The sequence below is a fragment of the Podarcis tiliguerta genome (genome assembly GCF_965153285.1).
Source record: "Podarcis tiliguerta genome assembly, chromosome: 9".
NCBI lineage: Eukaryota > Metazoa > Chordata > Lepidosauria > Squamata > Lacertidae > Podarcis > Podarcis tiliguerta.
In genome coordinates, this window is record NC_139542.1 from 47,496,032 (window position 1) to 47,509,005 (window position 12,974).

The following is a 12,974-nucleotide window of genomic DNA, read 5'->3' on the forward strand; positions in this document are numbered from 1 at the left end:
GCCACAGTCCTTTCTGGGCAACTTTCTGCGACTACAGGCCAGTGGTGAATTGAGCTAGAGGCAAAAATGGACACAGCAAAGAATGTAAATCTTTTTGAATAGGAAGCTAGTTCCTACACACACTCAAGAGCCCTCTATTATCAGAGTTCGGTGACATATTGCTGCTATGGAAAAACCACTTAGCACAGATGCGAAGCAGATCCAGCGCAGGGTGTGGTCTGGGCAGAGTCCTGAAGTCCTGACAAAGATGCATAGAAGGCCCAATTTAGCCCCTGAGCCTGAGTTGCACACTGCTGCTGCAACAGTGAACCAAAGGTACACTGTACTGTTGGACTTCCAATGCATAGCAGGAACTGAAAGCAAGGTAGAGAGCAGACCCCTTTGCTATTCACTTTTTTCAAAACTATCTGAACCCACAAGCTGGATGAGGTTTAGATGAATCCAAGTACGTTGTGCCAGCTCATGCTATTCTGGTAAGTTGTTCATACTTTTTGCAAAATAAATAAATTGACACTATATAAATATGTGCGAACTTCAGTTAGCTGCCTCTTTAAAAGCTGCCCTTGCTAATGTGGCCTTCGGTTATGCAGAAACCATTTTATTCCAGTGATTTATTCATCTCTCTCATTCTCGGATGTACGACAACATTAGGATCCAGATGCCAAGCTGTGTAAATATTCTTCTAGCAGTAACATATGGCTTCTTGGCAAGGTTATCAAGCATCTGTACAGAAGACTTAGTTTCCTTTGAGTCCGTAATAGTGTTGGCTGGTAAGAGGCTGTGTGCACTGCTTTTATCCCCTTGAGTTATATTTTCTCCTCTGAAATACCACACCTCTGATGCCGGGCTTTTTCTGTGCATTTATCCCCTTGGGAATCAGTTATATACATGAAGATTTTCTTTTAAACTAGGCAGTAGTCCAAGAAGCTTTCAATCTTCAAACATGGTGGGGAGGATTTGGCAATAATACAAATTGGCTTAAAAGCTATAAGAGTCTATTTTGCTATCTCGCCTGACAATATTTGCAAACGTACATCTTCATAATAAAAACCTAATGCTTGCCTTCATTGTTATAAATATTAGTAATTGTACTTAGGTCAACAAAATAATATTCCAGTCCACATTACAGCAGCATCTATTATAGACAACGCAGCCATCATGTACCATTTTGGTTTGGATGGAATGTTGAGGTAATGCTTTTAATATATCTACAGCTAGCCAAGCAGAATTTAGTACAGCGCATGAAACATTTAAATAGGAATAGCAGTAGGGGGATATATTCTTCATCTGCAGCACTCACGTAACTCTCGCTGACATTGATAAGAGTTCTAGTGGGTGGTAGTTATTGTTTTCAAGGCACTTGACAAACAAAGAGATACACTTTGTATTTATCAAAACTGTTAGACTTTTATTCATGTGGGAGAACATGAGAAGCTGACTATTTGTAGAGTACAAATTATGCATAAAAATAAGGAAAGCTGGATGTTTATGCCTGGGGGTTGGCTGTAGGATTCATAAAAAATAAGGAGTAACTACAGTGGATAACAAAAGACTGTGGGGAATGAACAAAACAGACAGGCTGGATAAAAAGAAAAGGTGAGGCAAGAGAGTGAGACGTAAAGAAATTAAGGGCTAAGTGTAATCAAGTGGGAATATCTGGCAATGTCTAAAAGCTAGAAGTGATAATTGCATGAAACAGAAATAAACATTTAGAAAAGACCAGCTTATGTTTCTCCAGAGGCATAAAACTAGGGATTATGACACTTTCAGGTACATAATAAACTCCTCCCAAGGCAGATTTATGTGCATGATCTGTCAAAATGTCTGTGTTTTTCAAAATAACACTATAGCTGGAGTCGTGCATTTGAGCAACTGGGACTTTTCCTGCCAAGGCTCCATAGAAACACAATGCAAGATTTGTCCACATGTATTTGGGAAGTAGTGTTATGATGATCATGAAACGTACTGATAAAAGGGCCTGCTAATAGCCTTCTCAATTGCTTTCTTTTATTAATGTGAATCTTTTACCTCTTGATTAGAATCAATCATAGAATTGTAGAGTTGGAAGGTACCCCAAGGGTCATCTAGTCCAACCTCCTGCAATGCAGAAAACTCAACTAAAGCATCCGTGACAGATGGCCATCCAACCTGTGCTTGAAAACTTCCAATGAAGGAGAGCTCTCAACCTCCCAAGGGAGTCTGTTACATTGTTGAATAGCTCTTACTGTGAGAAAGACCTTCCTTTAGTTTGAATCTCATTTCTTGTAACATGAATCCATTGGTTCTGCCCTCCAGAGCAGAAGAAAAGAAGCTTGCTCCATCTTCCATGTGACAGTCCTTGAGGTATTTGAAGATGGCTCTCATACCTCCTCTCATTCTTCTCTTTTCCAGGCTAAACATACCCAGCTCCATCAACCGTTCCTCACAATGCATGGTTTCCAGACCCTTGATCATCTTTCCCCTCCTCTACACATGTTCTGGCTTGTCAATATCCTTCTTAAATTTTGGTGCCCAAAACTGAACACAGTATTCCAGGTGTGGTCTGACCAAAGCAAAATAGAGGGGCATAGATGCCTTGACCTGGACACTATACTTCTGTTGATGCAGTCTAGAATAGTGTTAGCATCTTGTGTTTGTCTTTTTTTTGTTCCTGTATCACACTATTGACTCATGTTACGTTTGTAGTCTACTAATACCCCAAGATCAGGCTTCCTGAACCTCGGCCCTCCAGATGTTTTGAGACTACACTTCCCATCACCGCTGACCACTGGTCCTGCTAGCTAGGAATCATGGGAGTTGGAGGCCAAAAACATCTAGAGGGCTGAGGTTGAGGAAGCATGCCCTAGATCCTTTTCACATATACTACTGGTAAGCCAGGTGTCCCCCATCTTAGATTGGTGTTCTTCCTGCCTTAATACAGAATCTGACATTTCATTTTGTTAGTTGGGTTCCAGTTCTCCAATCTGTGAAGTCATTCTTGAACTCTGATTCTATCCTTTGCAACATTAGCTACCCCTTCCAGTGTGGTGCCATCTACAAATTTTATGAACATCCCCTCCATTCCTTCATCCTAGTCGGCTTTAAAGTTGACTTGGGATAATAATATTTTTAAAAAGCATACATTTACTCTGTCTATAGATAGTTCCATTACATTTGGTTGAAATATCAATTGTTTATTTATAAAAGTGTTAAATATAAGAGGCGTTATGAACTCCACCTCTCTTTTGTTCAAGAAAGAATCAGCACTGATTAAGAATGGGGAACCAATTGTCATTCCCAGATATTCTTTCCATGGCCTAATGATTATTGGTTTGTGGTGACATGGAGATACTCTTTTTCACTGGTGACACCAATATTGTGGGATGAACTCCCAGCTGAAGTATGAGAAGCATTCTGCTGGCTTTTGAATATGCACTTGATCTCTTAACCCAAGTTTTAAGTGATGTACTCCTTTGATGGAATTGTCTTATTGCAAGTTTTAACCATGGTCGTTTACTTGTTTTAATAAAAGAGTTTTATTTAACAATTTTGTCGTGCAGTTGGCTTTTATGTTTTTGTAAACTGCTTAAAAGCCAGCTGGGGATCAAGTAGTATATTAATTAACTAATTATCTGTCTCTCTTCATCAGCAGGTCAAGAAAAGAAAGAAGGAGAATGAAGTATATTAATTTGGCATTCCAAAGCTTTTAAAAACGTGGCATTCAAAAACCCCAAACTATTTTGCAGAATAGAAATGCTGCCTTAGTTCAATAGTATGGGAACTGCACACATGAAAACTTTATTATTGTTGGAAACACAACAGAGCACCAAGGGACATATCCAGGTGACTGGTCAAAGCACACCCTTAATGTAATGAAGGGGGCAGGTTTGCCTTTTTGCAGGGAAGGGGGCCTGGAGAGAGCAATTAGGCTTGCTTTTAAAGAAAAGTAAATAGCCACACAGTATACTTCAGCACAAGAAAGAAAAGTCATATAGGCAATAAAGAACAATAAATACATTTGAAATAAAGCGAATGCTTGAAATCACAAGGTGTTGGTTCTGGGTAAATGAATTGCCTGACTTATATTGGCAATATTTTTAACTATTTGGATACTCCTCTGTCTGGGCATTATAGCAAGATGGAGAAGGTGATATCTCTCAAATAATATGGTCATGGACATGAAGTGATTCTAGATGCCATCAACCGCTCAATAAGTATATAATATACTGTGGATGGAAAGGTCAATCAGTTTCTGTGCCATTCTGTTTTTTACATACAGTGGTACCTCAGGTTACATACGCTTCAGGTTACAGACTCCGCTAACCCAGAAATATTACCTCAGGTTAAGAACTTTGCTTCAGGATGAGAACAGAAATCGTGCTCCGGCGGCACGGCAGCACTGGGAGGCCCCATTAGCTAAAGTGGTGCTTCAGGTTAAGAACAGTTTCAGGTTAAGAACAGACCTCCAGAACGAATTAAGTACTTAACCCAAGGTACCACTGTATTCTGTCATTGATCCACTACATGCATCTGAAGAAGTGTGCATGCACATGAAAACTCATACCAATAACAAGCTTAGTTGGTCTCTAAGGTGCTACTGGAAGGATTTTTAAATTTTGTTTTGATCATGGCAGACCAACACGGCTACCTACCTGTAACTAGATACGAGCATCCAATTACTGTATCAAACAGTTAAAGGACACACACCACACACACACACGAGAAATTTGCACTGAAATATGACTAATATATTATATTGCATAGTGCAGATGTTTGGCCATAGTTTACATATTTCAATAGTATATTGTGAATTGTTATACATATTGTTGCACTTTTTTTCTATGTTTTTGAGCTGATAACAGCATCACAAAATTCAGGAAAGAGATCTCTGGCTGATGATTGTGTTTTCATGGTGTGTGTGAGAGACAAAGAGAGGGAGAGAGACAGAGACAGAGTCTTTGGTCCACATGACCTGAACAAAATAATCAAGCATTTCTGCATTATATTAACACAACCACAAATATGATGCAACAGCAAAAACTGCATAAAGAGATGTACTACCTGTATTGTACCTTCCCGTTGACACATTGGTATGCACTCCACACTTCCTGCAGCAAGGAGAAGTTCTAGGGGCCAGCACTACCTATGTTCAGCCTCCTTTGAGAGGAGAGATCACCAGAGCTGTACAGGAGTCTGTAATTTTGATTTATTTTACAAATATGCAAGCAAAGCAATGACATGGGAATGACCCAAGTGCCTTTGACATCCTCTGTACCTCATGAACTGTTCCCTTATAGCATCATGTCAAGTAGTTAAGATTCAAGGACAAAACCCTATCTAAGGCACACAGGGGCAAACTTTTTGTCTTATGTGTCAAATAATATAATATAAAATCCCCTGGTAGTTTCACAGAGTTACATACTATATCATTTCCCTGCTGACAGTTCTTCTTCAAGTGGGTAAAGGAGAAGGCACCACAATCCCTGATAGAATCGGCACAGTATTTTGTTCCATTTCTCATCGTGTTCTTTTGTACGAATCCTCTTCTATTCTGCTGAATAAAGTCATTCCTGCGATGAAGTCAAGAGGTCAGCAATGGTCACAAGAAAAGGGGTATTTTGTCATTCAAAACATTGGAAATAACTTATTTGATACTGTGCCGGGACAATGGGCAATATACCTTTGTAAAGAAAAGAAGGAGAGAAATGCCACCACCACATGGTAAACATGAAGATGTGCTTGTACTTTTATTTGTTGACTTCATCCTAAGATTCATATCACCTGTGCTCATCCTGCTTTATTCATCATCTTAAGCTCCCCAAATACCATGAAGCTTTATGAGCCCTGCAACATAAGAGAGGGCACTCAGAAGTGATCCTTTTTTATAGTCCTTTCCATCTCCTTGCTCCATGGTAAGACTAGAGCATCAACAGGAGCACCAACCATGTCATAAAATCAGGCAGAGTATCCAGGAACTCATTGTTGTAGTTTGCAACATCTGGAAAACATCACATTAGTGATACCTTTATTAGACTAACATAATTCTATGTAAAGGTAAAAAAGATAAAGGATCCCTGGATGGTTAAGTCCAGTCAAAGGTGATTATGGGGTTGTGGCACTCATCTCACTTTCAAGCCGAGGGAGCAGGCATTTGTCCACAGACAGTTTTCTGGGTCATGTGGCCAGCATGACTAAACTGCTTCTGGCGCAATGGAATGGAAGCCAGAGCACATAGAAACACCGTTTACCTTCCCGCCATAGCGGTACCTATTTATCTACTTGCACTGGAGTGCTTTTGAACTGCTAGGTTGGCAGGAGCTGGGACAGAGCAATGGCAGCTCACTCTGTCGTGGGGATTCGAACTTCTTATCCGCAAGCCGAAGAGGCTCAGTGGTTTAGACCACAGACCACAGTGCCACCCACACCCCATACTTTACCATACTTCTATTTAGCAGTTATGTAATAGGCTCAGGTTCATGGTGATTATACCTACCTTTTCTTCTCAATTTGTTGTTTCTACAAGTGAGACCAAGTTGGTGCTGTCACACAGCTTGGTTTTTGGATTAGCTCAGGTGTCATCACTACAGTGATTAGACAGCATTGTATTGACTGTGCAGAAACTGTACAGCTTTGCATAGAACCGTGGTTTGATTAATGAAGCACATTTAGGCAACTCTAATGCTGCATAAATCCAGCTTTCTGTACTTTACTTCTCCTCCCACAATGTTCATCCCCTCACATAGTAGCAATGTTTCTAGAATGTTTTCTTATTACAACATAGAACATCTTCACAGCTTGGACTCTTGTGATCCTGAAACTGCTTGCACGTGCTTAGATTCACATATATGGCAGTTTCCACAATGCTCACAAATATGGCTTACAGCCACAGACCACTTCCAGCCAGCCTACATATTGATTTATTCCCTTTGTCTTTAATGCTCCATCTTTGTAAAATCTCTTTGGGCCTTTTTCAACTTAAAAAGAAAGCAAAAAATAAATAAATCTCTTGATCAATCTCTGTACAGAAATCTGTGGTAGTGGAATTTAATTCCAAAGCTGTTTTTAAAAAGGAAACAAAAAACAATTGTTAATCTATTAACATTGAGCAAACAAGAAAAACATGTTTTCCCATTACTACTCATTTATAACTTCCATTATATTCTTAGTGGAAGTGCCTTGCACTAAATAATGTAAAAGGAACTGGTGGAAGTAACCAAATCAAGAATTTAGTCTGTCAGTCTGGGATGTTCTTTTACAACAAAGTATTCCACCCCACTGGCCAAGGTGTAAATATTTTAATTCAGTCACACATTACTTGGATTCCTCATTATTTGGCAGAAACTAGTATGACAGCTTCATAAATCTTCTTTTAATAATTTTGTCAATATTGGATCTTTAGGGGGAAGTTTTGTAACTAATGCCTAAAACTCCAGTCAGGTTTTTCCCCTTGACATTCAGCCATCACAACAATCTTTCAAGTGTCAGAATAACATGTATTTTTGAAACATGGGCACCTAATTTCTGATGCAGCCCAAAGCAGAATGAAATGGGCTACTTCAACTTCTGAGTGTTGGCCTGCAAATGTGCTTACAGAACCCGGCTGGACCATAGTGTGCTGCCATATTTGCTTCTTTGGTACTGGTGCAGTGTAATCTACGAAATGGCAGTGGTATGGCAAGAGCAATTGGAAAGTGCTGGTAGCAGCATTATCGTGCAGTGGCTTTAGTATATGAAAATGGTTCCCTGCCATATGCAGCTTGCCTTGATATTTAAAGAAGAAGAAGAAATGTGAGAACAATTACCTCTTTACTATATTCTAAATCAGTGTTCAAACTTGGGTCAACTTTGAGTCCCTAAATGGTGTTGGACCACAATCCCCATCATCCCCACCCAATTTAGCAAATGGTCAGGCATGATGGGGATTATTGCCCAATGATCTAGATTCAACAGAGCAATACCCAACATGTGACTAATGTGTACAGAGGGCACAGAACCTAATTTGAAGCTGGAGGCAAGAAGTTGCTTCATGTAAACACATTAAGAAGCAAAGTGTCCATCTTTCTTAATAAAAAGTGATGTAGCAAACATGTCAGGAACTGGATCGAAGGGGAAGAGGAGGAATTGTGGATATCTCACACACACCCTTCTGAAGCTTCTAGAGAAGAGGAACGCAGTATTGACTTACAGCAGGGGTTTGAGGAAGATCACAGCTCAGAGACAGGAAAGCAGAAGAGTTGGGGGGTGTTGGGAGAAGGGGGAGGAAGAGTCAGAGCAGCCAGCTGACACATTGTCACTGGAGAGTATAGCTGACCTCCCTTCTCCTAGAACTCAATGTTCATTAAGAGTGCAAGAGCAAAGGACTCAGAGGCAGTTGGCCATGAACGGACACCATAAGGGGAAGTGTTGTTGCTAGGAAGAGAAGGGGGAGGAGCTCAGTTGGAGCAACACCATTATGAGAGGCTGACTGGATTTTTTTGTTTCTCACCGTGATGACTGAATAAATGCATTACTAAGGACTCTTTGTTTTTTCCTGCCTCTTGTTGCCACTGAAGGAGACATAGAAATCCCCGGTCCTGACAAAATATTTGTTTTCATCTGTCAAATATTGCATTTTGTAACCCAGGTGTGTTGCATAAAATGTGAACATATTATGAACTTTCCTTGCTGTTCCTCTCTATTTCACAAAGAAATACTGAGCTGAAGTGTCTCTCTATTGAGCTCAAGTGTTTCTTTATTGGCATCTTGATTCTTAGCCTTTAGCACTGATATGCCATATTTCAAATGTACTGTATTCTGTACTTGAGTTGCTAAACAACTCTGGCTGAAATCCAATTCCTGTTAGAGAAATATGGAGTGAGCCCTGCTGAACTCAGTGGGACTTTTTTTGGCCTGGGCATGTATGGGACTGTATGGTTAGGCTGTAGTGGGAAACTCCCTGTGTTCCTCCAACTCAAGAAGGATGGCAGGGGCAGAACTGGAGCTGGAGATGGCATGTTTAGCCCCACTCTTTCCCCTTATCTATTTGATCTAAAAGACAACCCTGAATAGGGCTCTAGGGAGACTAAACTCTCAGCAAACAGAATCTCAGGTCACCGCTACAATCTTTTGCATGCTTACTGGAAAATAAATCCTATTGATTTAAGTGGGACTGGTTTCTGATGAAAATTACATAGCAGGATCAGGTTGTTTACTTCAAAATAGAAGGGCTTTTTTTTTTTGTCCTGCAAGCAACCCATATGAATACAAAAAGGCAAATGAACTAGGGACCAAAAAGAAGAAGTGAAGAAGTTGTATTATACTCAGTCAAACTATTTATCCACCTAGCTCAGTTGCATCTACTGCTACATCTGATTTCTCCTCTCCAAGGTCTCAAACAGAGCAGGGTCTTTCACATCACTTTCTACATGCTCCTTTTTCTGGAGATATTGGGTACTGAACCTGGGACCTTCTGCATGCAAAGGATGTGCTCTTTGCTACAGAGCTGTTTCCTCTCCCACTGGAGTGCTAGATTTGATGTAAACATTTTCTCTGCTTTTAAAATTAGGATGGCTTTTCTTTCCGCTTAATAAGCCATGCAGAACTTCCGTCCAGTTTTCCTTTCCCTGAAGCCTGAAATGTTGAGAACAACTGGACTACAAGCAATATCCATAAATGATACATCAGAGTTGTTTTGATGTTGTGCTGGTTTAGGATAGGGCAAAAGCTGTTATCACATCACTGTTATTATTGCATTGACTCATTCTTAAAGCAAATAAACAATGGGCTCCAATAACATAATGTTGATTCAGATCCCCCAAAATGCTATGATAAATTATTGCTCTGTTGCCCAAAGGATGGATAGCAATTGTTTACATGCAAAATGTCAGAATAACATATTCTAAAATATCAAACCCCACACATTTGAAACAAACCTGGAAAATTGGTCTGTTACAACTGCCTGATCCAGAATCTCAAAACACATGGTGCTAATTCTGAACATTACTAAGCACTATACACATTGAGTTTTGAATATGTCACCAGTGCAGCATTGGTTAAGACTGTTTTTCTTTCCATTTTAATCACAATATAAATCTGTGGCAAAACTTCCCAATGAAATCTTCTTATGTGTTTGTGTCTAGACACATAGCACAAGCAAAGTTCTTTGCTTTTCAAATACGATGAAAGAACAAAGTTCCAGATCTAAGGACCACATTTAATTTCAAGCTGACACAATTTGAATTAGTGTCATGTCACTGACTTATTTTAAGTTATAAATTGAACAGGAGAAAAAACAACCTCCTGAGCTTGCAGATTTTATTTCCCAGGCATGGGAAATAGCATTATGTGTGAAGAAAAATGGGAGAGACACTGTGCCCATAGAATCATAGAATCTTGGAGTTGGAGGGGATCCAAGGGTCATCTAGTCCAACCCCCTGCAATGCAGGAATCTCAGCTAAAGCAACCATGACAAATGGCCATCCAACCTCTGCCTAAAAAACCTCCATACTCCACACCCAAAGAAGCCAAACGAGTTAGACCTATACAGGATTTTAGTTGGGGTGATGGATAGCAGAGCTTGCCAATTCATATTGACCAGATCATCCCCTCAAACAGAAACATTCTGAGCAACCTGATTTTGTGGTTATGTTTTAAGCAACAACTGTGTTCCAGCTTAAATGTACACACAAACTGGGCTTCAATATGGAATTTATTTACTTTCAGATGTTGTTGTTGTTGTTGTTGTTGTTGTTGTTGTTGTTACTATTATTCATTTCATTTCTATACCACTTTATATTTATAAGGGGAAAAAATCTCAAAGTGGTTCACAACACATTAAAACATCAAATAAAACAATCCAGAATAAAGCATCACTAAAGAAAGTCAGATAGAAAGTATACATTCAAAGCAACATTGCATCCATGTGACTTAGTGGAAAAATGTGCCTTTGTGGGTAATGTCGGACTGCTGGAAGTTACAGTACTTCAGTGGCTGTAGAGACCAATATGGGAGAGATATGTTTTGTTGCAGGTGGAGCAGATGAAGACGTCCTGTTTTGCAGCACCAAAACCAGGTTTCTTCTCTCTGTGCTTCTCCCAGCAGTCATTCTGCCTCTAGTCACTGCTGTGGGTATACACGACCTGACTATCTATCTCTAAGCTCATCCTCAAGGCATTCCCATACAGCAGAGTTAATGTTGTCAGGCTTCATGTTTGAAGACATCTTCGTAATGCAGAGTTGGTCTAGTGTCTGAGGCTTGGGAGACCACATCTTTGCCATGTGATGCTTCCTGATGCAGCACATATAGAAGGTATTGAGGCATCACTCCTGGCAGGCATAAGTTGCCCATGACTCATTTCCATAAAGCAGCATGCTCAACACACAAGCTTCATAGACCTTCACATTCTCCCATACTCTTTGGAGAGGCAAGTCACTGCTGTGGCTGCCTTGACAATATGCTTGTCCAGCTTGGCAGCAATGGAAGGATTATAATAGGAAACTAAAATGCTATCTAAAAGATTTTGAAATAAGCCATTACTAAAAAGGTAAAGGTAAAGGACCCCAGACAGTTAAGTCCAGTTGCAGATGACTCTGGGGTTGCGGCGCTCAGCTTGTTTTACAGGCCCAGGGAGCCAGCGTTCGTCCGCAGACAGTTTTTTGGGGTCATGTGGCCAGCATGACTAAGCCGCTTCTGGCGCACCAGAGCAGTGCACAGAAACGTCAGTTACCTTCCCATCGGAGTGATACCAATATTTATCTACTTGCACTTTTTGGCGTGCTTTCAAACTGCTAGGTTGGCAGGAGCTGGGACCGAGCAACGGTAGTCCACCCCATCGCGGCGATTCAAACCACCGACCTTCTGATCGGCAAGCCCAAGAGACTCAGTGGTTTAGACCACAGCGCCACCCGTGTCCCAAAACCATTACTAAAGGAAGTCAAATATAAAATGTACACAACATAATTAACAAGAGAATAAAATATTATCATCACCACAGACCATATCTGCTGCTGTTGCTGCCCATCTTGCCAATGGTGGTTCATGGCGGGCAGCAGGTTCAACAACATAGGTCTGCAGTAAGAGATAGCCAAGATGGTCTCTGACTTCTCAGCAGCCTCAGCTTTTGTAGCTGGAGTCAGTCAGGTCCCTGCCCTTCCAGAACAGCTGGAAAAAGGACTTCAAGGCAGGGAGCAGGTTTTCAGCACTCACAGCCAAGGTGCATTCACTATATAGCCAGGACCCTGTGAACATTCCATGCTTTGGGGAGTGGTAGGACACAATTCTACTTTCCTTGACCTCCCGTGATTGTGACACCTTTTTCTGGTTAGTGTACCATATAACCAGTTGGACAGGCAAGCACTGCTTCAAAATAAGAAACAAGAGGCAATCCTCTTTTCAAAAGCAGGAGAAAGGGCTTATTTCTAATATGTTATTTCATTGTTTCTAATATGCGAGTCCAAATGACATGGCCATGGTCAAAGTAACAGATTGGAAAAGATGGCATCTCTTTTAAAAGTTCCAGTCTTCCATATGAAATACAGTAACTCTGCTGCAGAGAACTAACCAAGGTGGAGCCTCGGGATACACTGGCTGGCGGAAACATATCCCAGGAAGAGACATATTTTGACACACTGTTGATAATAGAGGCCAGAATCCTTGTCATTACAACATTTTGAACTTTCTTGCGTGCAAAAAAAAAAATGCTTGATACCCCAGCATTTAATAAATTGGTGTAAAGTGAAACAGCTACACCTGACTATATATAGCCGTGATTTTATAAAAGGTTATAAAGATGAGATGGTGACATTATCACATAATGGTAAATACATGACACATTGTGCTGGCATTTAAAAAGCCTTTTTTTTTTTATCAAAGAGCTTCTTCTACAGCACAGCTACCCTCATTACTATGAAGATTGCATTAATTAGCTGGAAATGTCTGTGAGGGAACAGGAAACTTTTGCTAGCCGGCCCTGAATTTTTGGAGAGTGAAGTGGCCTAGATGATCTTGCATTGTATCC

The 12,974-nt window shown here is 40.5% G+C and overlaps 1 long non-coding RNA gene across 1 annotated transcript in view; it reads right to left on the bottom strand.

Moving 5' to 3' along the window:
- Positions 1 to 4,762: 4,762 nt before the first annotated feature.
- The window catches only part of LOC310685466, a 73,407-nt gene continuing 65,195 nt past the window's right edge, over positions 4,763 to 12,974 (bottom strand). The window contains exon 4 of the long non-coding RNA XR_014515298.1: positions 4,763 to 5,549. This is a non-coding gene — a long non-coding RNA (uncharacterized lncRNA). The remainder of the gene's footprint in view (positions 5,550 to 12,974) is intronic.